The sequence below is a fragment of the Heloderma suspectum genome, chromosome 4, assembly GCF_057233095.1.
Source record: "Heloderma suspectum isolate Gila_16-S chromosome 4, 16-S_ref, whole genome shotgun sequence".
Classification (NCBI taxonomy): domain Eukaryota; kingdom Metazoa; phylum Chordata; class Lepidosauria; order Squamata; family Helodermatidae; genus Heloderma; species Heloderma suspectum.
The window spans coordinates 169,529,794-169,556,763 of NC_139461.1; positions in this window are offsets into that span (position 1 = coordinate 169,529,794).

Here is a 26,970-nt window from a genome sequence, read left to right on the forward strand (position 1 = left end):
GTCTGGTGGCAGAGTGGGTGATGCTGGGTTTTGAGGCAAGGAAAGGCCTCTGATCGAGCAGAACCCCTTTCTGGGCTGGTCACAGTGGTGCACTTTGCACATCAGCAGGGGTGCGCTGGGCGCAGAGGCAACAGGACAGAGGAAGGAGGGCCTGCCAGGCCCTTGGAAGAAGCTGCTCCGCTCAGCCTGCTCGCCATTCACACACAAGGGGCAGGATTGCAGCCCTGATGGGAGGAAACCCTCTGTCATTGCCCGCCAGGGCTCGATGCCAAATGGAGTGCTTCCATTGTGGCTGATGCGCTGTTTTCAAATTGCAGTCAGGTAGTGTCCCCTTCCTTACCCTTCAGTGGGTAAGTCCAATTCGGGTTTTTCATTATACTACACGGACCTTTCTCCTGTACCCATTTTCTCTTGCAGTCTTCTTTCCCCTTTCAGATCCCTTGTGTGTGTGTGTGTGTGGGGGGGGTCTTCCCCTCTCCCTCTCATCTCTCTAGATTACTCCCTCTCCTGACTCAAAACTCTCATATCCTTAAACCCGCAACTTCTCTCAGCTTGGTGCCTTGCTGTATGCTCTTATAAGGCAGAAGCATTTTCGATTCCTCCTTTCTTAGGTATTCTTCCATTTCCTGTCTGTCTCTAGAATCGGAGCAGCTCAGTCGATGACATACAGAGACCCTTCTGCCCGCCTTGCCCCTCTCTCTGACATCTGGGAACTGCCAAAGGGCTTCATCACCACTGCTCCAAATGTACCCCATTTTCAACCCCAAATGTGTACAGAAGTGCATAAAAAAATGTTTGCACATTCCCAAACTTGTGATCGCATTCGAAAAATGTGTACTTTGTTTTTTGAAAAATACACACATCGAAATGTGTATTTTCCAAAACAAAATACATATTTTCACATTTTAGTCAGCTTCCATATTTTATATTGTTTTATGTTGTACTTTGTAGTTTTAATTTTTCTGAACTGCCCAGAGAGCTTTGGCTGTTGGGCAGTATAGAAATAAATCAATAAATAATGGAGGGGGGGAAGGATGTACTTCTGAAAAATGTGCACAGAAATGTGTACTTTTCTGGCTCAAATGAATTAAAAACAGGTTTCAGATGAAAATGGGAGTGAACCAAACTGACCTTTGAAGTGAAATTTGGAGAATTTCAGCCAGCTCAAATATCCCTGGTTCTCCCGTCTACACCGCTGTCACAAATCCCCTAGCTGCTAAGCACATTAGATACAAAATGGCCAAATGTAGCATTTACATTTCATGTGAGCAGTGTTCTTATTTTTAATTGTTCTTGCTTTTCAAACAAAGGGGGTTTGAAAAGTTTGGTTCCATGGAAAGATAGCGGTCTTCATCTTAAAAACCAATAGTAATGCTTCCAGGATTGTCCCTCTGGATGTAACGGAAATGATTGCATGGTTTTGCATGGCAGTGATGCTTGGGGGATTGTGTGTTAAGTGTACAGTCCTGGTATTCCTTAGCTTCATAGCAGCAGTAGCAGCTGGTTTCAAGCACCCTTCATCTAATTCTATGAGAATGAGACATTTGAGTGAATGAAGATAATTTAATAACGAATGGCTCCAAGTTATCGGGGAAGCTCTCCATTCGGTTTTGACAGCCGCTGCCTCTAAGTGCGATTTAATAAGGGACTCGCAGTCATTTGGCATGGAAACAAATACTTGCTGCAAGAAGGATGACCCAGCCTTTCCCCAGCAAGCTGACACCATTTCCAAAGCAGCACACAAATAAGTGTGTGTGTTTAAAATACCCTACAGCAGCAACAAAGCCTCATCCTCAGTAGCTGAGATGTGATTAAAAATAAAAGCAGCTTTAAAAAAGCTCATAACAAACAGGGCAGATGTCTGCAGATGAAAGCTGGCATTTTAAACCTTGCAAACTAGAGATGCCTGAAAACATCCAGCAGGAAATCTCCTCTGGATGTTAAAAGTGTGAGTTCATCCTATGCTGGCAGGATGAAATTGAAGGCTCTCTCTCAACTTCTTACAGGTCTAAGGGTAGAACTAGATTTGACTGTTGACATGGGGCTGCTGCTGAAAATGGTACCCCTGTGTCAGTTTGTTTATTATATTTTTAGTCCACCCAATAACATGGTAAAAATTAAGATAGATAATAAAAACATAACCTATGTACACAATAAAAACACTAACTAGCAAAAGAAAAATATAAAACATGCAAACGTTTCTGTACACTCTCCCAAAATGTTTAGGTGGATTTATCCATGTCATGATGTAATCATGTTGTGAGTTTTCTCCAAACTTTAGTCCACATCACTGGCTGGCAGAGAAGGGCAAACAGCACAAAGCACTACTGGTAAGTCTGCATTAATATTCTAGGTAGAAAAAGGAGGCTTGATAAGAGGCCATCATTTTTTATGGTAGTCGTATTTTGAACCTCATGTCTAGTTACATCCTAGTGGATTTTCCAATATCACATGGTGAGTGTAGTGTTTGAAGGGTGTGAAGAAATGGAACAGTACAATAGTGGTTAGAGCTGTCAACTGATTAAAGAAATCTTACTTGATTGGGCTTTTCAGTGATTAATTACATTTACATAATTTTGCATGGTACCAAAACCTCAAGAGCTTTGTGGAGATACTGGAAAAAGTACACAATTACTTGTAATTGAATAAACCACCTCGTTACTGTAATCCACTAGAACCAAAGGACCTTCAGTGCACCCTTAACAGATAGCACAGCCAATTTAAAGTTATCCCAATCAATCAGCTACAATTTTAGTTAATTAATCTACCACTTCAACCAACTAAACCAATTATCAATAATATTTCTGAATAGTAATGGAGTGTAGACCAATGCCTTTACTCTAACCTTGTCCACACAATAGCCCTCTTCAGGCATTCTAAATCCAAGGATAATCAACATGTGGGGGGGGGTGCACTAGTCCCACCCCCTCTGTCACCACTTTTGTCACTGTCTAGATATGGAGGGTGAGTTTGTGAAGAGGAGAGCCTCCTCTGTCCATGGGGGCTCTCCATGCATTCTGGAATGCTGGGGGGGAATCAGCATTTCAAATCATGTGGGAAAGACCCCATGGATAGCAGAGGCTTCCCCTCTTCACAAAGTTGTAATCCATGGACAGTAGGTGATGAAAGCAATGCGGGGGGGGGGACGGACTAGAGTGTGTTCTCTCCTTGCATGTTGACTATTCTCGGATTTAGAATACCTGACATAGGCTAATGTCATATGCAAGATCCAACATGGCTTAGGGCAGATGGGAGGGGAGAAGGAAGAAAGATAAAAGGTCCAGCAGGAGTTCCTTCTACATAAGACTTTAGTGCCCCCTACTTTTCATTGTCTTATTACCTGAAGATGAAGGTATCAGAGTGAGCAATCCTATGGTCACTATACATTGTCTAGAGGGCCATAGGATTTTTCGGTTTCTGGGAACCGATGTCGGAGCCAGTTCTCCAAATGTAATTTCCAGAAACCGTGCTCCCTGCCCCCTCGTAGCCAGTGCAGTTCTCTCTGTGCCGGCTACTCCTCCATGCGTGAAAACGGGGTATGGAGAGGGCAAAAAAGGGGCAGTCCTGGGGGCAGGGCGGGGCAGGGCGGAGACCGTGGAAGCCACTTCATGAGGCTTCCTATGTACTGCGTGGCCTCCCCCCTCCTGCTCTGAAGTCCCCAGCTAGATGCAGGAAATCGCATGTCTAGCTGGAAATGCAGGGCAGCTGGAGCATGGAGGTGAGCACGTGCACTGGCTGATCTGCATCGGATAGGCGTTGGCCTCCAGGTTCGGAGGCTGACGTCTGTCTCCATAGGATTGCCCGTTAATGTATCCATCCTGATTCCATGTTGCCACTACTGGGGGCAGAGCATAGTGTATGCAGCTACTCCACCCCCATCCTCACCCCTGATCCAGTGCTGCTGTGCAACATCCTTCTGCTTGCAAGCCAGAAGAGGGAAGAGGATTGTGGTACAACGGGGATCTATTTTTCTTTCCTTTCCCTCTCCCGTCTGCGCTTATTTTCTCTTAATAGTACTTCAGGAGACTTGTTCTCTTTAATTGATTTATCACACATTGTAATTGGCTCAGAGTTTTTTTCACTCTTGCTATTTACCTCATCTAGTTCGTACTTCTTGTTCTTTGGTTGTCTTTTCAGGGGCGAGGAGTTACTGCATTGCAATCCTGGTGTTATTAAGGTGCTGTTCTTCAGAATCTCCTTCTCAGTTCTCATGTCTTGTTTTAACTGAAACATCTCCTTCTGATTCTGTGACACCATCTGCTTTAATGGCTCCCTTTCCTCTTTTCATCTCTCCCAGTCCTTTGGGTTGGGGTAATTAGGTAGTTTTTTCTTTCTTTCTACCCATTGCAGTTATCAGCCTCTTCTCTCTCCACCCCCTCCTTCATGTTCTTTTTTCATCTTTTACATTTTATTCCATTCGTTATTATTCTCTGGCAGATTTAGAGATGCAATAATTTATCATTGCTCTGGTCCTTTGTCTTAATTTCTAATTGATTTTGAATTCAAGTTATTAGTTCTCTCAACTTCTTTCCCTATCTTGGTTTGGGGGAAATTTAGTATGCCTTTTGATCACATTTCTGATCCTGGGATGCATAAGCGTCTTGCTTTGTGGAGCGTTTTTGGTCTTGTACTTTGTTCTACTGCATCAACTCATTCCGCTAGCCACACTTTTTTTTTTTTTTTTACAATTTCAGCCTTCTGTACTCCTTTGGACACAAACCCAGTTTCCTGGTTGGTGTGATGGTTGGGCTCTTTCTCACCCACCTCTTTTCCTGGAACCTGGAACTCTGCCACAACAGTGTCTCAGGCATCAGGGGCCCTGGGAAATGCCTTATGTCCTGACTGTGTATGCCAGAGTACTCTTGCTGTCCTTCTTCTCTTTCCAGCCATTGCCGAGTCCCACTGTTTGTTTCTGTTTCTGAATTCTTGAAGAGGAGTGCTTGGGTGATGCTTGGAATTTCCTGATGCAAATCCACTTTTTAATTCTAATCTATCTGGCTTCTGGCCTTTCCATTCCACTGAAACAGCTTTAACTTCTGTTACTGGTGTTCTTCTGTCTAAACAACAATAGGTAATGTTCAGGTCTTTTGTCGTCAGACCTTTCCTCTGCATTACCACTGACCTTCGCAATAGGGCTATGCATGGACCGCAAAACCCACTTCAGAGGCTGATTCACAGATTTGGATCATGGGACTCCCAGGTCGGAAGATGGTCAAAATGCTACTGGGGAGGAACAGAGGATAAGTTCAACTAGCCCCAGATGTGATTATGCAGCTAGCTCAAAGCTGAAAGGACGGCTAGCGGCCAATGGTGCTGGTGGTGAACAACGAATCCGATGTTCTAAAGATCAACACACATAGGAACCTGGAATGTAAGATCTATGAGCCAGGGCAAATTGGATGTGGTTATTGGGGAGATGTCAAGATTAAAGATAGACATTTTGGGTGTCAGTGAACTGAAATGGACTGGAATGGGCCACTGCACATCAAATGACCAGCAGATCTACTACTGTGGACAAGAGGACCACAGAAGAAATGGAGTAGCCTTCATAATGAATAATAAAGTGGCTAAAGCAGTGCTTGGATACAATCCAAAAAATGACAGAATGATCTCAATTCAAATTCAAGGTAAGCCATTTAACATCACAGTGATCCAAATATACACTCCAACCACAGATGCTGAAGAAGCAGAAGGAGATCAGTTCTATGAGGATCTGCAGCACCTACTGGATAGTACACCAAACAAAGATTTTATTTTCATTACAGGAGACTGGAATGCTAAGGTGGGTAGTCAAACGACACCTGGAATTACAGGCAAGCATAGTCTGGGAGAACAAAATGAAGCGGGACATAGGCTGATAGAATTTTGCCAAGACAACTCACTGTGCATAACAACACTCTCTTCCCACAACCTAAGAGACGACTTTATACATGGACTTCACCAGACGGTCGACACCGAAATCAGATTGTCTACATCCTTTGTAGCCAAAGGTGGTGAACGTCTATGCAGTCGGTAAAAACAAGACCTGGAGCTGATTGTAGTTCAGATCACGTACGAACTTCTTATTGCACAATTTAGAATCAAACTAAAGAGAATAGGGAAGACCCACAGAGCGTTATATATGAGCTCAGTAATATTCCTCATGAATATGCAGTGGAGGTGAAGAATAGATTTAAGGGACTAGATTTAGCAGATAGGGTCCCGGAAGAACTATGGACAGAAGTTCGCAACATTGTTCAGGAGATGGCAACAAAAAACATCCCAAAGAGAAAGAAAACCAAGAAGGCAAGATGGCTGTCTGCTGAGACACTGGAAGCAGCCCAGAAAGAAGGAAAGCAAAAGGCAACAGTGAAAGGGGGAGATATGCCCAATTAAATGCAAAATTCCAGAGGTTAGCCAGAAGAGATAAGGAATTATTTTTAAACAGGCAATGTGGGGAAGCGGAAGAAGATAATAGAATAGGAAGGACAAGAGATCTCTTCCAGAAAATTAGAAACATCGGAGGTAAATTCCAGGCAAAAATGGGTATGATCAAAAACAAAGATGGCAAGGACCTAACAGAAGCAGAAGAGATCAAGAAAAGGTGGCAAGAATATATGGAAGATCTGTATAGGAAGGATAATAATATCGGGGATATTTTTGATGGTGTGGTCAGTGAGCTAGAGCCAGACATCCTGAAGAGTGAGGTTGAATGGGACTTAAGAAGCATTGCTAATAACAAGGCAGCAGGAGATGACGGTATCCCAGCTGAACTGTTTAAAATCTTGCAAGATGAAGCTGTCAAGGTGATGCATGCCATATGCCAGCAAATTTGGAAAACACAAGAATGGCCAACAGATTGGAAAAAGTCAACTTATATCCCCATACCAAAAAAGGGAAGCACCAAAGAATGTTCAAACTATCGAACAGTGGCACTTATTTCACATGCCAGTAAGGTAATGCTCAAGATCTTGCAAGGTAGACTCCAGCAATACATGGAACGAGAATTGCCAGATGTACAAGCTGGGATGAAAAGGCAGAGGAACTAGTGACCAAGTTGCCAATATCCGCTGAATAATGGAGAAAGCCAGAGAGTTTCAGAAAAACATCTATTTCTGTTTTATTGACTATTCTAAAGCCTTTGACTGTGTGGATCATCACAAATTGTGGCAAGTTCTTGGTGGTATGGGGATACCAAGTCATCTTGTCTGCCTCCTGAGGAATCTGTATAACGACCAAGTAGCAACGGTAAGAACAGACCACGGAACAATGGACTGGTTTAAGACTGGGAAAGGAGTACGGCAGGGTTGTATACTCTCATCCTACCTATTCAACCTGTACGCAGAACACATCATGCGATGTGCTGGGCTTGATGAATCCAAGGTTGGAGTTAAGATCGCTGGAAGAACCATTAACAATCTCAGATATGCAGATGATACCACTTTGATGGCTGAAAGTGAGGAGGAGCTGAGGAACCTCATGACGAAGGTGAAAGAAGAAAGAGCAAAAACTGGGTTGCAGTTAAACCTCAAAAAAACCAAGATTATGGCAACCAGCTGGATTGATAACTGGCAAATAGAGGGAGAAAACGTGGAGGCAGTGACAGACTTTGTCTTTCTAGGCGCAAAGATTACTGCAGATGCTGACTGCAGCCATGAAATCAGAAGATGTTTACTTCTTGGGAGGACAGCAATGACAAATCTTGATAAAATAGTGAAGAGCAGAGACATCACACTGACAACAAAGGTCCGCATAGTGAAAGCAATGGTATTCCCCGTAGTAACCTATGGCTGCGAGAGCTGGACCATAAGGAAGGCTGAGCGAAGGAAGATCGATGCTTTTGAACTGTGGTGCTGGAGGAAAATTCTGAGAGTGCCTTGGACTGCCAGAAAATCAAACTAGTCCATCCTCCAGGAAATAAAGCCAGACTGCTCACTTGAGGGAATGATATTAAAGTAGGGATGTCAGAGAATTTTGCCATGAATCTCGGGGAGGCCGAATGCCAGCGCATTCGACCCCCCGAAATTGGTGGCGAAACGGTCTCCCCCCCCCCCCCCGGGACAGGACTTACATTGGGCGAATCCTCCTGACAGTGGCGGCTCCGGCAGCGGTTCAGCGGCGGTTCGGCAGTGGTGGCTGTGGCGGCTGGTCTTCCGTCCGGCTGCCGCCGCCGCCATTTCCAGTAAAAACAACAACAACAAAACATGATAGGCTACGTAAAGATTTACGTAGCCTATCACGGCTAGATTTTTAAAAAATACCGTGTTTACGTAGCCTATCACGGCTGAGTGAAAAACAAAAACAAAAAACCACGCATATGCAAATGGCGGCGCCCATGGGCGCCACCATTTGCGTTCCTTATTTTGGCACGTCTAGTCTATGTAAACGTTTACGTAGACTATGGCGAAAATAAGGGGAACGCAAATAGCGGTTTGTTTGGTTTTTTTCCACTCAGCCGTGATAGGCTACATAAACATTTACGTAGCCTATCACGGCTGACTGCAGGGATGCAAATGGATTCGGGGGTGGAGGGACGGAGCACCTCCCCCCCCCCGGCCAAAATTTCAGGGGGGAGGGACGGAGCGCCTCCCCCCCGGCCAGAATTTTTATCTGTGCTAGCTGCAGGTAAAAATTCCTTTTTTCAAGAACAAAGAGCTATATATATTTTTTGTGCTTCCACATAAGTGTATGGAATTTGGGGACATAGCAGCCACTGTGGAGGTGGCTGAACCTGCCAAATTTCAGACAGTTAGGCACAGTGGCTTTTGTGCTAGCCATGCATAAAACGTCCTATTCTCAAAAATGAAAACAAAAGGTAAAAAAACAAAAAAACCTGCCAGCCACACAGGGGATTAGAGATACTAATCAGAAGGTGTTTAGGGTCATGATTAAGAGGTCACTGTCCCTAATCTCCGGTGTAGGTTTTTTTTGAAGTGTAAAATAACCCCTCTCCCCTAGTATTTTCCTTCTGTCTGTCCTGAGTCTGCCACCATTCAGCTTTACTGGATGACCTGAGGCTCTTCTCATTAAGGAAAGAAAAAAGGTAAACCTCTCTTTGGGTACAATACACATTACTTGGGAATAAGTCACACTGAACTCAGTGGAGCTTATTTATTCCACTGCTCTACTTTCTCTACTCCACATAATTTTATAAACCTCTCCCCTTATTTGCCTGTCTTCAAAATTAAATAGCCCAAACACTGAAGTCTTTCATTATAGAGGAGTTGTTCCAGCCCCCTGATTATTTTGGAAGCCCTTTTCCCTATTTGTGAAAGGAAGGGTAAGACCAAGCAATTTTTTTTAATGCATATAGCCTAGCCTTATCATATTCTTGTCATGGTCATTTGATGTACACAAGGGAAAACAAGTGACAGCCAAAGTGTCCTGGAAAATCAAAATTGTGTAGTGCTTTGCCTCATGGTACATACTGGACTTTGTATTAGCGTACTGCCTTGGCCACATACTGTTTGCTTGTGCACAATAATGTGCATGTTGCACTCACACAGCACACACACACACACACACACAAGACCAAAGGAAAAGCAGATACAGAAAGAAAAAGAAAAAAACTATGTAAACAAGCTGGGGGGGGGGAGGGAAATAACACTAACACTATCTATCTAAAGCCGAACAGAAGAGAAAAGGGTGTGTGTGTATGTATATACACATACATAAATATAGATGAAGAGTTGAAAAAGGGAACAGTAATTGAGAAGGGTGGGGATGGGAGAAGCAAGGAACAAACAGTAAACAAAGCAAGGAAACAAACTGAAGCCAAACAACTAGAAGAGAAAAGTGTGTATGGTGGGAATGCAGGAGAGGGCCTTTTCGGTGGCTGCCCCAAGGCAGTGGAACTCCCTTCCCAGGAAGGCAAGAGTGGCACCCTCCTTGGTATGTTTCTGCAGGCAGGCAGAAACTTTTTTGTTCCAGCAGGCCTTTGGGGATAGCCTGGACCTGTGAGAATATGATGGATTGGTACTATTTTTTATATTGTTGCTGCCTTTTAAAATTTTGATATTTTATACAATTTTAATATTATTGATGATTTAATTATATATTTAACTTTTGTATATTACTATTTATATGTTTTAACTGTAAAAGTTTTTAATGTTGTAAAACCACCTTGAGTCCCAGTATTGGAGAAAAGGTGGGATATAAATATAAATATAATAATAATAATAATAATAATAATAATAAATCTAGAAGAAGGATTTAAAGGAAAGAGGTGACTAAGAAATTTAGGGGAATTTAAAGAATCTAGAAAAAGAGAAAGGGAAGACTAAGAAATGGAAGTGAGAAGGGCTGGGTAGGTACTGGGAACTGCTGCACTAGCACGATAATAAAGAACTCTCCTTCTTCTTCCAACTCTCTCTCACACTGGGAAATGAAAGCAGAACCTCCTGTTATATACTACCCCTCCTCCCCCGCTGTGATTGGAGACTGCTGGGTTAAAAGTGCAGCCCTATTGGCACATAGAGATGTCACTTGCCAAGGCTCAGTTTGCCCCTCCCAACTCCTCCCCTCCCCCTCCCTAATCTTAAGCAAATTGTTACATTTCCCAGATAGGCTGTCTGGCCTTCTGAAGTGATTTGGATTGATCTGACCCTCTTCAGACCACTTTGGACTGATCTGCTTCGGTCCGAATCACCCTGCTTTGGTTCAGAATTCGGATCTGGAACCAAAGCAGTGCACAGCCCTACTTCCTAACTGTTGTCTTCTTAGTTTGTACAAACTTAATCTCCATATGATCTTGTTCCTGCATGGTCTTCTTACCTGTCCAATAGTTCTTCCCATATTTTATTAAGGTTTAATTCCCTCAATCTGGTGCGGTCTCCCAGGGTTTGCATTGGGACTGTTTACTCTTTATCAATTGCCTTGCAAACTTCTCTCAAGTCTCTTGGAAGTAATTGTCACTTTTATACTAATGATTTGCTGTTATATTGTTGGTTCTACATCTCACTCATCCAACTTTTCTAACTGCTGACCTGCTTCCATGGTTTCTCACTTCCTTTCATTGCATTTCTGTTGGTTTTCCTTTAGCTCATCTAAAAACACTGGTATCTATTGTTCAGTGTGGAACGCATCACTTTCTGGCCTCAGAATATGACTATGTTTCTCTCTCTCTTCCTTTCTCTTTGCATTAGCTTCTTCTCTGTTACTGCATTCATTTGACAATCTTTCTTCTTATTCTTAAATGTTTGACTCTCTTGCTCCTGCCTACTTTCAGCCCCTCTTATTACTCCTTCTAGAACCACACATTCCTCTGAAACCAAAGACCACATCTGTTGCTTCATGTCTCCATCTGGTTTCTTTGGCAGCATCTTATCTTTGGAACTCATTTTCCCTAGAGACTCTTACAATCCAGTCCCTCTCACTCAAAACATATCTATTTTCGTATGTCTTTTCCAATTAGTGGAGGTATCTTAACTCAGCATGCCTCTTCCTCCACCGTCTTCTTTCCCAACCCCTTTCCTTTTCTGCTTGTGTCTGCTTATTTAGATTCATGATATGTTTATTAGCTCACAGCTTTGTGACATTTTGGTTGATCCTAATAAAGGTATTACAATACGTCAGCTTTGGGATTTTTTCTTATGGACCTCCTATATGGCTACTTTCTATATTTGTTTATTTAGATAGAATCTAAATAAAACAACAGAGCCCATTTACAGCCTTATGATCTAAATTTTAGATAGGCTCTGTTGTTTTCATTTTGTGTTTTATACTGTACAGTGTTTGAGGTTTTAGATTCTTCTTCTGCTCTACCCCAATAATAAATAAAACATTCATCAGTTTGATGATATTGCTGTTTTGTGTTCCAGAAGTTATCAGGGACAGACAGCACACTTCTTCCATGGAACTAGAAACATGGTGGCCCAAGCCCAAGGAACGGCAAAGCCACAAATGGAGTGTTTATGTATTTCTAGCAGCTGGCCTTGGGTTCCTTCCTTGCAAGAGGAAAAAAGGCGGGATATAAGTGCAATCAATCCATCAATCAATCAATCGTAAACATCTTCCAGTGATGGTACCCAAAAGCCCAGGGGTGCACAACCCACAACTCAGATGCAGCCCTTCACCACTTCCAGCGCACCCAAAGCCAGCAGCGCTCCACCCACATTTTCCCACAGCCCAGCTTATCCACTGCCAGCTTCTTCCCCAAGCCCCATCCTTTCTCCCAGCCAGGAAAAGCTCTTATTTTCAATCAGCAGCTGAACAGAGATAAGAGCTTTCCCCTGCTGAGTACTGCAAAAGGATGCCTTTTTCCAGGCTTAGTAGGGAAAAGCTCTTATCTCCAATCAGCTGCTGATCAGAGATGAGAGCTTTCCCCTGCCGGGCAAGGGGGCAGGGCCTGGGGAGTAAGTGCTCTATGGCTGCAATTTACATAGAAGTAAGTACTTTACAGCCACAATGTATGTAGACTGAAGTGCTTTACAGCCACACATGGCATAAAATATGGAAATTACGGCTGGAATTTGCCCACCATACACTAATTGCAGCTGCAATTAGCATATCTTGCCTTATTTAAAGCTGGAAAACCACCCCTTGTGAAATCCAGAGGACCCGGAGGTAAGGGGAGCCAGTCCAGAGCTGATCACACAGGTAAGGGGAGCTAGTCTGCTGTGGACTCTGCAGGTCAGATTCTTGGGAATCTGGCCTCATTGGAGTCCACAGCAGATTTCTCCAGCATCCCTATTCTCAGCACGCCATTGTGGCCCTTTTGTACTTACACCATTCAAATTCCAACCCAGCTGGGTTATCTCATATGCAGAACCCAGAGATCTCAATTTCAAAACTTTTTTTTCACATACAAAATAAGCTGAAGAATCCCATCATCTTCAAAGAAATGTAAGGTTCCTTAACTGTGCATTGGATTGTCCCTATGCTTAATAATGACGTTTTTGCAAAATTACATTCCAGCCAGATTTCAGGGGAAGAATATATGCTTTTTGATATGAGCAGCTTGAATGTATGCTCTTAGAAAGCTGAACAATTATAAATAGAAACATAACCTGCCAATATCAAAAGATATTAAAAAAAGGTAGGAAAACATTTCTTGGCGCTGAAAATGTTTAGTATTTGTCTTCTATTTCCTCCCTCCCCAACCCCACCCATCTCCAATCCAACCTGGTTCTTAAATTACAAGGCAGCTCAGACCTCCTTGGTTAACCCTGGCTCTGTAATTAAGAACATAATAATTTCTTTGTTGGATCAGAAAAAGAGTCCATCTGGACCAACAATCTGTTTCCAGCAGTTGCCATCCAGCTGCCTCTGGAAACTCACAAGCAAAGGCTCCTCCCCTTTGCTGTCTGTCTGGTATTAGAGATATACTGCTCCTGTACATGGGACTCTGCTAAACTATTCAGGTTATTAGCCATTGTTCAACTCAGCCCACATGAATCTGATGATTAAGCTATCCAGGATAGATAATTCATACCTACTACAGGACATCATTATAGATATCTGTACAATTTAGAATAGTCTGAAAGCATATATGTATTTACTGCTGAAATTGGGAGATTTCATTTGGTTGGGGTGGTGGTGGTCTGGGAGACTACTGGGGAATCAGTTACATGCAATCAGGTCAGACCTCTACATAGGAGACGAAGCCACCTTATGCGGAGTCAGACCTTTGCCCATCAACCTCAGTATCATCTCCTCTGACTAACAACACCTCTCCAGGGTCTTCATGCAGGGGTCTTTCTCAGTGCTGGTGTAAACCACTGGTATTTTTTCTTTAAGAATTTTGAGCAGGAGTATTCCTGCACATGCTCAGTAAAGGAGTGAGATAGGGAGTGGCCACCATTTTAGGCAGTTGCCAAGGTGCAGTGTGGAAGCAGCTTGCTTTCTCCTCTCTGTAAAACCCGGAACCCTTGTGACAGGGCTGCTTGCAAAGTTTGTTCCTGCGCTATTGGACTCATTCACCTTGGGAAGATTGCTGCGGCGCTGGAGTGAACGGAGTAGAGACTGTTTTCCTTCTTCAGCCAGCAGAAAAATCAAGCTTCAGAGAGAAGTTTTACTTATACTTTTGTTGTGGACTCAAGTTGAAAGACAGAACTTTGGGACGGCTGTGCTGTTTTATTGTTTTAGTGATAAGTGAACTATTATGTATGTAAAATTATTACATGTGCATTATTATTGTTTTTAATTAATAAATTAAAATCATATATGTTAATTGTCCCTGTACAAGGCCTTTGCTGTGAGTCCCTTTAGAGACCCCGAAGAAAAGTGTTACAAAATTGGCACCCAAACAGCAGGGGCTTGAAGTCTGTACAGAGGCAAATAATTTTTTTTAGTCATGGATGCCTGTATGAACTAAGGTTTGGATCCTCTTAGAACTGTGCTTGTTGGGGGAGTTTCCCCTGTAGAAACTACAGGAAGAATCAGATGAGCCACTGGGGCCTATGGTTAACTAACCACATGTTCTGTAAAAGCTGCAGCAGAAAGGATTTTACAAATGTTTATGGAGTTCATTTTACTGACCCTAGAACTCCAGCAGTGAAAAACCCTGACAATAAGAGACAGAGAGAGTATGCAAACTAGGGATGTCAGAGAATTCTGCCACGGATCTCGGTGAGGCCGAATGCCAGTGCATTCGGCCCCCCGAAATCCATGGCGGAACAGCCTGCCACCCCCCCGCCCCCCGCGGATCCCTCCTGGGACGAGACTTACCTGGGGTGGATGTTCCAGATGGCGGCAGCTCCGGCGGCGGCTCCGGTGGTGGCTGGTCTTGACTGGCTGCCACCGCCGCCATTTGCAGTCTGGTCGCTTCTGTTTGTTTTTTTTTTTACATAGATGTGGTAGGCTACGTAAAGACTTACGTAGCCTATCACGTCTGGGTTAAAAAAAAAACAACGTACGAAATGGCGGCAGCTATGGCCGCCACCATTTGCATTCCTTATTTTTGGACGTCTTAGTCTACATAAATATTTACGTAGACTAAACGGCGAAAATAAGGGGGAACGCAAATAGCGTAATGGGCGCTATTTGCGTTCCCCTTTATTTTCACTGTCTTAGTGTACGTAAAGACTTACGTAGACTAAGACAGCCAAAAATAAGGAACGCAAATGGCGGCGGCCGTAGCCGCCGCCATTTCTGTACGCATTTTTTTTTTTTAAAAACCCAGACTTGATAGGATACGTAAGTCTTTACGTAGCCTATCACGGCTGAATACAGGGACGCAAACGGCGGCGGCTACGGCAGCTGCCATTTGCGTCCCTGCTAGCCAGCGGCCAGATGTCCGGCTGCTGGTGAAGCCGGCCAGCAGCTCCGCGGAATCCCCGTGGAGCGGAGCCGGACGGCGAGGATTTCTGGGGGAGGGACGGAGTGCCTCCCCCCCTTCACAAAAGATTCCGCGAAACAGTAAGTGACTTTCGTACATCCCTAATGCAAACATCGGCTAGCATTCCTTTCACAGGCAGAGGCCTAGTGAAACCCTCCTCTTCTGTTGCAGGCCTCTCTTTAGAGATGCAACAAGATGTAGTGGAGTAGGTACTTAAAGTAGCTAGTGGAACTGAATCAGCAGAAGAGATAATGGTTAAATTAAAATGCTTTTCAGGCAATGTACCTACTGGGGAAGTTGATTTTTCCACCCAGCAAGTACAGGTTAGAGAATTGCTGTAAGATGATGCAATATCAGACAGGGCTAAAAGGAGAAAGATTATAAAAAGCTTGCTACCCTCAGCACTGCATGAAGCTCATGGGGTAGGTAGCAAGGCAAGTGCTGAGGAATGCCATATAATTCTGGAAAAAGCTTATGGGAGTGTTATAAGTATTTCAGAGCTTAGAGCTCAGTTCTTAGAGACTTATTGGTATATGAAAGAGTCAGCCTCATCATATCTGAGCAGATTACACATACAAACTCAAGAAATGGTAGAAGATGGTGGGATAAAAAGTAATGCATTGGACTGCTACATAAAATACCAGTTTTTCAGAGGATGTTGGCATCAGTCTTTGCTGACAGAACTTAAGCTCAAAGAAACTGTACAGGTACCATATGCAGAATTCCTTTTTCAAAATCTGGCCACTGGGTAGCAGGACATCTGGCCACTGGGTAGCAGGGATGCAAATGGCGGCTGCCGTAGCCGCCACCGTTTGTGTCCCTGTATTCAACCGTGATAGCCTATGTAAATATTTACGTAGCCTATCACGTCTGGGTTAAAAAACAAACAAACCAAAACACGCGTACGCAAATGGTGGAGGCTACGGCAGCCACCATTTGCGTTCCTTATTTTTCGCCGTCTTAGTCTATGTAAATATTTACGTAGACTATTACGGCGAAAATAAAGGGGAACGCAAATAGCGTAGTGGGTGCTATTTGCGTTCCGTTTTGATTCGCCGTTTTAGCCTACGTAAATATTTACGTAGGCTAAAACAGCGAATCAAAAAGGAACGCAAATAGCGCCCACTACGCTATTTGCATTCCCCTTTATTTTCGCTGTAATAATCTACGTAAATATTTACACAGACTAAGACGGCGAAAAATAAGGAACGCAAATGGTGGCTGCTGTAGCTGCTGCCATTTGCGTACGTGTTTTTTTTTCCCCTGACGTGATAGGCTATGTAAGCCTTTATGTAGCCTATCACGTCTATGTAAAAAAAAGAAAAGAAAAAAAAAGACCAGACTGCAAATGGCGGCGGTGGCGCTGGAGCTGCCGCCGTCCGGAACATCCGCCCCAGGTAAGTCTCGTCCCGGGGGGGGATCTGTGGGGGGGCGGGAGGGCAGGCTGTTCCACCACGGATTTCGGGGGGCTGAATGCCAGTGCATTTGGCCTCACTGAAATCCGTGGCGGAATTCTCCGCCATCCCTAATATTGAGTGCAGCGCTTTAACAGCATCATCTTTTAGGATTTTAAATAGCTCAGCTGGAATACTGTCATCTCCGCTAGCTTTGTTGTTAGTAATGCTTCCTAAGGCCCACTTGACTTCACTCTCGAGGATATCTGGCTCAAGTTCTGTGACTGCACTATCATGGCTATCAGGGACATTCAGATCTTTCCTGTATAGTTCTTCTGTGTATTCTTTCCACCTCTTCTTAATCTCATCTGCTTCTGTTAGGTCCCTGCCTTCTTTGTCCTTTATCATGCCCGTCTTTGCACAAAACGTTCCCTCGATACCTCTGATTTTCTTGAAAAGATCTCTAGTCTTTCCCATTCTATTGTTTTCCTCGATTTCTTTGCATTGTTCATTTAAGAAGGCATTCTTGTTGTCTCTCCTTGCTATTCTCTGGAACTCTGCATTCAGTTGGATATATCTTCCCCTTTCTCCCTTGCTTTTCACTTCCCTTCTTTCCTCAGCTACTTGTAAAGCCTCATCAGACAGCCACTTTGCTTTCTTGCATTTCTTTTTCGTTGGGATGGATTTCGTTGCTGCCTCCTGAACAATGCCATGGACCTCCGTCCATAGTTCCTCAGGCACTCTGTCTATCAGGTCTAATCCCTGAAATCTATTCCTCACCTCCACTGTATATTCATCAGGGATATGATTTAGGTCATACCTGAATGGTTTAGTGGTTTTCCCTACGTTCTTCAATTTAAGCCGAAATTTTTCAACATGAAACTCATGATCTGAGCCACAGTCAGCTCCAGGTCTTGTTTTGACTGACTGTATAGAGCTTCTCCATCTTTGGCTGCAAAGGACATAATCAATCTGATTTCGATATTGACCATCTGGTGACGTCCATGTGTAGAGTCGCCTCTTGTGCTGTTGGAAAAGAGTGTTTGCTATGATCAGCATGTTCTCTTGGCAAAACTCTATTAGCCTTTGTCCTGCTTCATTTTGTACACCAAGGCCATGCTTGCCCGTTATCCTGGTTATTTCTTGACTTCCTACTTTAGCATTCCAATCCCCTATGATGAAGAGGACATCTTTTTTGGGTGTTAGTTCTAGAAGGTGTTGTAGGTCTTCACAGAACCAATCAACCTCAGCACCCTGCAAATTGAAGGAGCTGGAGGACAGCTAGTACCATATCTTGGATTTATATCCTTGGAAATAAGCTTACCAAAGGCTACCTGTGGGATCAACAGTTGAGCATGAAGTTTTAGTTCTTGTCTGCCCAAATCAACACATGAATCAAGAAGGCTCTGCCATTATAGGCACCAATGTATTGAAGCACTTAGTAGAAGATTGTAAGAGAAAACGGGGTCCCAACTTTCCGAATAAGATCTCATCAGAAGTGTGGGCAGGTGCTTGTAGGTGCTTTTATGGCGTCAAAGAGCATGCCAAGAGACTGAAGATGAAATTGAGGTGATCCTGGAAGGAAGAAAATCAGTGAAACTTCCCCCAGGCAAAGTGACAACTGTGTCAGGAATGTTACACACGGCATCTGTGGGGAAGGAAGGTTCCATGTTGCTGGAAGACCCAAGGGTTACACCTGGACTAGGTGGGCTTACCATTTTTCCTCAGTTTGTAAAGATTACTGGTTCCAGTATGAGAAAAGGAGTACAGATCAAAAATTTGACTGAAAGGAATATAGTCTTAAAACTTCACACTATCATTGCTAAAGGACAAGCAGTTGTGTGGGTAAAACTTGTTCCTGTTCCAACATCCATGATAGAAGAAAGAAAAAGTGTATATAAACTACCCCTTGATTTTGAAGGTTCTCCCCTAACTATGACTGAAAGAGAAGTGGCAGCAGAGATCATCAATAGAGAAGCACCCAAAGCCTTTTCTATACATGATATTGATTTTGGAAGTCTCAGGAGTGACACACAAAATTTAACTCATAACTGTGATATGCCTTTTAAATAACAGACTAGAAGGGTATTGTCAGGGTGGAAACTGAGCCCATAGAGCCTCAGAGCAGTTCGGATTCTGAGGAGGAACAGCTATCCGTGGGAGAGGGGCCAGCTCATCCCTCACAGGCTCAGTACCTGGCAGAGATTCCTCCTGCCAGCATTCCAGAGATAGAGAGCGACCCGGGTAATGAGGGAATGCGGGAGGGGGGCTTCTTAGACGCTCGACACAGATGCAAAGAGCGACGAGTGGTGGAGGGTGCGGAAAGGAGGCGTAGCCCCCATTTGGCGTGCAAGCAACGGCCGCCTCCCATTGACCCAAGGGAAAGTGGGAGGATCTCTCCCTAGCCCATAAGTTCTGGGTCTTCAAGTGACTCTCTTTCAAACAGGGATCAACTGACTACTTGAAACTTAGGCTACCCTGCTGTTCCTTGCTTTAGTCACTCGTGATTAGCATCTGAAAGAGTCATTAAGCTGTAAAAGGATTAAAGCTTTGAAAAGAAATCCTTTCGTCTGTGTCTTGAGTTGGCTATTGGAATCTACTGGGAGAAGCTGCCAGAGTGCTCCTGACAGGTATCACCTTCTGATTTTGAAGATCTGCATCAACATTTGAGTGAATTAGTAGCATTGAGTGTGATTGAGGAAACCTGCAGCCCGTATGCCTCACCAGTGGTGTTGGTGCATAAAAAAACGGGAGCACTTAGAATGGTGGTAGATTATAGAAAATGTAACAGCATGACTTGAAAATATGCTTATCCGCTGCCTCAAATTGAAGAAACATTTGCATTATTGGCAGGAGCAAAGTGGTTCTCTATATTGGACCTCAAAAGTGGATATTATCAGATAACAGTCGAGCCAAGTAATTGCCCCCAAATGGCCTTCACCACAGCTTTTGGAAATTGGCAGTCCAAGAGGATGCCACAAGGGCTAGCAAATGCCCCAGCTACCTTCCAGAGGATGATGGAACGTGTCATGCATAGCATGTATCTAACTGAGACAGTAGCATTTTTAGATGTGATCTGATTATTTTCTCAGCCACTCATGAGGAACATGAAGAGCATCTCTTGAAAGTTCTGAAATGACTACAAGAATATGGATTGAAGTTGGCATCTTTGAAGTGTAAACTGTTTCAAACTTCTGTTAAATATCTGGGATATGTGATTTCTCAAGAAGGAATTCACCCAGATAAAGAAAAAACTGATGCTATTACCACATGGCCCGTGCCAACTACTATAAAAGAATTGGACAGATTTTTAGGATTTGCTGGATATTACTGGAGATTTGTAGATAGATATTCTCTTATTGCAAAACCTTTGAATTCCTTTCTTGCTGGGGGATGGAAAAGGGAGGAAATGGGATGGAAGACAAACCATTGCTGGTAGATGGGATGAAAATTGTCAAAATGCTTTTGAGACTTTAAAATTGAAACTCACCACTGCACCAGTTCTTGGATTTGCTGATTGGAAACGTCCATATATTCTTCATACTGATGCAAGTTTCACTGGACTAGGAGCTGCCCTGTACCAGGTAGAAAATTGAAAATCTCGAGTCGGTGCTTTTGCTAGTAGGGGACCGAGTTCTAGTGAACACAATCATCCAGTTCATAATTTAGAATTTCTTGCCTTAAAGTGGGCAGTTTGTGATAAGTTTCATGATTTTTTATATGGTGCAGAGTTTAGAGTGATGACAGACAATAATCCAGTGACATATGTGCTAAAGACTGCAAAATTGGATGCAGCTGGTCACAGGTGGGCGGCAGCTTTGTCACTGCACAATTTTGATGTTGTCTGTAAATCTGGAACAGCAAATGTAGATGTGGATGCACCATCAAGAAGGGCACAAGAAGTTATACTAGATGACAAGGAGAATCTGAAACAAGAGCGTGTTGTTAGAAAGCTTTCTCAAGTTCAGCCTAACCCTGAAGAGTGGAGTATTTGGAACAATGAAGTCTGCAACAGAATTATGCAAATTCATGAAGTACAGGTAGGCGCTGAAGTAGATAATTCTGGTGAGGAAGTACTAACATCTAGAAGCTCAGGGTTAGCTGAGGCACTGCTATGTGATGAAGACAGCGGGCCAGCATCATTTGAGATCTCCGACTTTTGGCCTGAAAGACCAGATCCCTCCAATTTTTGCCCTTTCAATTGGAAGAAGTTACAGAGACATGACAGATATACTGTTTGCGTGATTCATTTCTTGGAAACTGGCCGTAAACCTACTCTAGAAAAAGAAAAAGGAGACAAGACTGTACATACGTGAGTGGCCAAAACCTTTTCTTTCTCAAGGAGTCCTGTACAGGAAGGTACAGTGGACAGGAGAGACCATTGAACAGCTGGTAATCCTTTATACTCATCGCCCTAGAGCACTAGAAGGAATTCATGATGAAACGGGCCACATGGGATTTGAAAGAACTATAGGTCTGGCTTGGGACTGATTCTATTGGCCTAGGATGACTAGAGATGTAGGGAAGAAGTGTCAGACTTGTGAGCGCTGTATTAAAAGGAAGGCTAAAGTAGCAAAAGCAGCTCAGCTGGTAAATATTCAAGCTTTTGCTCCACTAGAATTAGTTTGTATCCACTTTTTAACTTTGGAGCCAGACTCTGCAGGAGTAAGAAATGTGTTAGTGTTAACTGATCATTTTTACCAAATGTGCACAAGCTTATCCAACTGAAGATCAGACGGCCAAAACAGTTGCTAGTGTGTTATGGGACAACGTTATCAGTCACTACGGGTTTCCTAGGAGGATACATATTGATCAAGGTGCTACTTTTGAATCTGAATTGATCAAAGAATTGAGTCAAATCCCTGGAATGAAGTCACACATGACACCCTATCACCCCAGGGGGAATCCTGTGGAAGGGTTCAATTGTATCCTATTGAACATGCTGGGAACATTAGAAGACCAGAAGAAAGTTAACTGGAGAAAATTTGTTAAGCCTCTGGTGCATGCTTATAATTGTACTAGACACGACATAACTGGAGAGTCCCCATATTATTTAATGTTTGGCAGACAACCTTTACTGCCTATTGATTTGTGTTTCAGCATTAAAGAAAAAGGACGTGGTGCGGTGACACATCAACAGTATGTAAAAGATTTAAGACACAGATTGTGGTATGCCTATGATCTTGCTACTAAAGAAGCTGCAAAGCATCAGCAGGCTAATAAACAAAGATGGGATGCCAAAGTGATTACATCAGTTTTGGAGCCTGGTGATCGAGTATTAGTGCACAACTTTAGTCTTAGAGGCAAACAAAAGCTTGCTGATCGATGGGAACCAGTAGTGTGTATAATATTGGAACCATTAAGGGAGATCTACCTGTTTATAGACTACAAGCAGAAACTGGAGAGGGTCCTATAAGAACACTTCACAGGGATATGCTGAGGCCTGGCAGTTTTATTACTGCTCATGAATTTTCAGAAATTATACCCATGGATTCAAGCCCAGTTAGCAGCAGAACCAGACAGAGGGAAGCTGATGAAGTAGTGAGGCCGAAGAGGAATCACAGACTGAACCTATGTTTCACTCACAACTAAACCCCGTAGCAGGGGAGTTTGAACCTAGGAGATACTCGCTTTCTCCAGAAAGCCAACTGCAGAATGAATCAGATGTTTTATCAGAGCTCTCCAGTGGAAGTGAAGAAACTTCAGCTATGTTAGAGATACCTACAGAAGTGTCTTTAGAACCTCATAGGACAGAAAGAATTAGAACCAAACCCACTAGATGCAAGGATTATGGTCTAGACTTTGCTATTGTTCCACAAGATCAAGATCCTCAGTTAGTAGTGATGCAATGTCGGTATTGTTCCAAATTATTGAAGGGGAGTACATTTGTGTAACCAGTTAAATGTTATAATTTTTAATAACTGTCGGAACATCAGTACTTTAGCAGGGGAGAATGTAACCCAATGGTATTTTTTCTTTAAGAATTTTGAGCAGGAGTATTCCTGCAGATGCTCAGTAAAAGAGTGAGATAGGGAGTGGCCACCATTTTAGGCAGTTGCCAAGGTGCAGTGTGGAAGCAGCTTGCTTTCTCCTCTCTGTAAAACCCGGAACCCTTGTGACAGGGCTGTTTGCAAAGTTTGTTCCTGCGCTATTGGACTTATTCACCTTGGGAAGATTGCTGCGGAGCTGGATTGAATGGAGTAGAGACTGTTTTCCTTCTTCAGCCAGCAGAAAAATCAAGCTTCAGAGAGAAGTTTTATTTATACTTTTGTTGTGGACTCAAGCTGAAAGACAGAACTTCGGGACGGCTGTGCTCTGTTTTATTGTTTTAGTGATAAGTGAACTATTATGTAAGTAAAATTATTACATGTGCGTTATTATTGTTTTTATTTAATAAATTAAAATGATATATGTTAATTGTCCCTGTACAAGGCCTTTGCTGTGAGTCACTTTAGAGACCCCCAAGGAAAATGATACAAAATTGGCATCTGAGATTCTCTTTACTTAGAGATGCTGAGGATCGAACCTGGGACCTTCTGCATGAAAAGAATATGCTCTACTACTGAGCTATGGACAGAATTTCTGAGCTACTGGGGCTTGTGGCTCTGATTTCGATGCGGCTGTAAATTAGGGCTATGCAAACCCGCCCCCCCGGACCCACCTTGGAGGCTGCTTTGGGGCTTCTGAGTTCAGCTCAACCTACTTCACACTGATTCTGGGGCACCCAAACCTGCTTCAGCCTCTGCAAACAAAGCAGGATTTGGATGTCTGAATCCTGCTTCGCTTTACCATGGCATTCAGGACATGTGCCAGCAGCCATCTTCTTCTTCCAGGGAGTCGGCATTTTTAAAATCTGGAAGCCCAGCTATGCTGCCACCACTGCCCAGCCACTAGCTCCTTACCTGGGTCCTCGGGACATGCACCAGCAGCCTTCTTCTTCCAGGGAGTCACCATTTTTAAAATGGCAACTTCCTGTATTTCCAGAAATAGATCCTGCGCAAATGGAGGCCATAAAGCCATCAGTACTTCATGGCTTTATGGTCACCATTTGTGCGGGATCTATTTATGGAAATATTTTTTTAAAATCACGACTCCCTGGAAGAAGAAGATGGCTGCTGGCATGTGTCTGGAGGGCCCAGGTAAGCAGCTGGGGGCTGGCTGGTGATGGTAGTGGCATGGCTGGGCTTCCGGATTGCTCTGAAGTATGCCAACAAATTTGGAGTGGCCCAGCCCACTTCATGCTGCTTTGTTCCCCCTTTGCCCAGCCTTGGAAGCAGCCCGAAGCGGCCCAAAGTGCCCCGCTTTGGCTTGGAGTTTGGGCTTCAGGCCAAAGCGGTGCATAGCCCTACTGTAAATCCTTTCTGGATTTCAGTCAGAACCATCCAGAACTCTGAAGTGCTATCCAAGGTGCCGAACCCCATCCCTAAAATAGATTCAGTGCCTTGGATAGCTCCTTTAGAGTTTTGGATGGTTCCGACTGAAACCCTGGATGGTTCCACATCCCACCGAGATCAGAGCCACCAGCCTCCACTGAATTGAGCTCCCAATGATTTTTTGCATACAATTTTTTTGAAGCTAATGTGGGGTCCCAGCTTGGGAGAAACATCTGGGGAATTTCAAGGGAAGCAGAAGGACTTTTGGTAAGATCGGTGGCAAATTTTGAGGTACTTGAGAGGGTTGTGGCGGAGCAACTGCAGGCACTCTTGGAGGATACTGATTATCTAGACCCATTCCAGTCTGGGCTTCGATCTGGTTATGGGACTGAATCAGCCTTGGTCACCCTGATGGATGACCTTTATCAAGAGAGGGACAGGGGGAGCGCAACCCTGTTAATTCTGCTTGACCTCTCATCGGCTTTTGATACCATCAACCATGTTATCCTCCTGGATTGACTCCATTGGATGGGTATTGGAGGCACTGTGTTACAGTGGTTCTGGTTCTACCTACGGGGCCAATATTGGAGGGTAACATTGAGTGGCTATTCCTCAGCCCCTTGGCAATGGAGCTGTGGGTGCCGCAGGGCACCGTCTTGTCCCCAGTGTGGTTGAACATCTATTGAAGCCGCTGGCAGGGGTTATTTGGGGATTTGGAGCCAAGTGCCATCAGTATGCTGATGACACACAGCTCTGTCTCCCTGTGATATCTGAATCAGGAGAGGCTGTGCAAGTCCTGGATCAGTGCCTGAACTCAGTAATGGGCTGGATGAGGGCCAATAAACTGAAACAATCCTGGCAAGACGGAAGACCTGTGGGTGAGTGGTTCCCAAGTCTGGGAGATAGGCTTATTGCCTGTTCTGGATGGGGTTGTACTCCCTCTGAAAGATCAGGTTCGTATTCTGGGGGTACTCCTAGGGATGTATGAAATACTTACTTCCAGGTCTGGGGGGGGGGTCCACGGGGGGAGCGGTGATCTGTCCCTCCCCCTGGAATCCTACGTGGCTGGCTCCGCTCTGCGGCAATTCCATGGAGCTGCTGGCTGGCTCCAGAGTGCCAGCAATATGGCCGCTGTTGCCATATCTCTGGCTGGGCAGATTGACTGCGGATATTTGCGTAGCCTATCGCGTGAAAAAACAGGGATGCAAATGGCGTCCACTACACCATTTGTGGCCGTAAAGGTCTCAGTTTAAGCTAAATGCAACCATTTATGGCTGCATTTACCTTAATCTAAGACCTTTACGGCTGCAAATGGCGTAGTGGATGCCATTTGCATCCGCAGTCAATCTGCCCAGCCAGCGATACGGCAATGGTGGCCGTATTGCTGGCGCGCCGCAGCCGGCTGGCGGGGAGGATCCAGCCAGCGAGGATTCCTCCAGGAGGCGGAGGTAAGTCTTCCGATCCTACACGGACTCCAGGGGGCTGGATTCTTTTGAAATCCGTGGAGGATTTCAAAATTCTTTTGAAATCCGTGGAGGATTTCTCCCCCATCCCTAGGTACTCCTAGATCCATCACTGTTGCTGTAAGCCCAAGTGGCCACTGCAGCTTGCAGTGCCATTTAACAACTTCATCTGGTTCACCAGCTATGGCTGTTCCTGGACAGGGACAGCTTGGCCACAGTGGTACAGGCATTAGTAACCTCAAGACTGGATTATTGCAATGCACTCTATGTTGGGCTGCCCTTCTGGTCTGGAAGCTGGAGCTAGTGCAGAATGCAGCAGCACAGCTGTTGTCGGAAGCTGCCCCTTTTCAGCATGTAACTCCTTTGCTGAGGGAACTGCACTGGCTGCCTGTTCACTACCGGGCCAGGTTTAAGGTATTAGTACTAGTGTACAAAGCCCTAAACAACTTGGGACCAGGATCCCTTAGAGAGCACCTTCTTTACCAACCTGCCCCCTCACTGAGGTCATCGGAGGGCTTGCTCCTGGTGGTTCCTCATGGACCTATGGCCCGGTTGGAGTCCACCAGGAAAAGAGCCTTCAGTGTGGTGGCCCCCTTCCTGTGGAATTCCCTGCCTTTGAAGGTCAGGCAGGTGCCAACATTGTGTTGCTTTTGGCGCCTCCTGAAGCTGTTATATCAAGAGGTCTTCCCTGAGTGACCAGCTGCGGTTTTAAGTTCAGAATCTGTTCTTTTAAAATGTTTTAATTATGGGGTTTTATTCTTTTATCATGTTGTTCACCACTCCAAAATCTTTGATGTGGAGCAATATATAAATATTTTAAATAAATAAATAAAATAAAATCTAAGAGTGCTTCTTCGCATCCTTAATGAGAAATAAATCATTTTCTGTATTTTATGTTATTAGTTGATCAATACTCTTATTGTGCCTTCCACGAAGAGCAGAATGCGAACTGGGCACGCCACTAGCTCCAAGCTGAGACTGGATCTCAGTGGTGCAACTGCATCCCACAGTGTCAAACACAGCGCTTCTGCTGATCTGTCTCAAAATAGCACTTGCCCTTTTGAAACAGCATTGCATTGTTGGCTCACATTTAATTTATGGTCCCATGAATGTGTCTTGGCAGCAGTGCTCCTGCTTAACAAGTTATTCTGCATCTTGTATTAACTGGTGTGCAGTTTGGCCTTGGCATGTAGGTTGCCAAATATGCTGAGTTTTCCAGAGGCATCCAGAAAATTACCATCACGTTCTGAACCAAGGACCAGCCCTTTGAGCAACAAGGGACTATCTTAAATGTATATAAAATATAATGGGAAGGGAAAGAGGGAGAGAGAGAGAAATAATGATCAATTGGATTATTAAAAATTAACCAACAGTTGACTGCCCTGTAATTGTATTCAAGATCATCTTCCTAAAGCTTCCACTTCTTCTACATCCCAATAGGCATAGGCTTGGGTAATATCATAGGGCTGGTTGGATATGCAAGC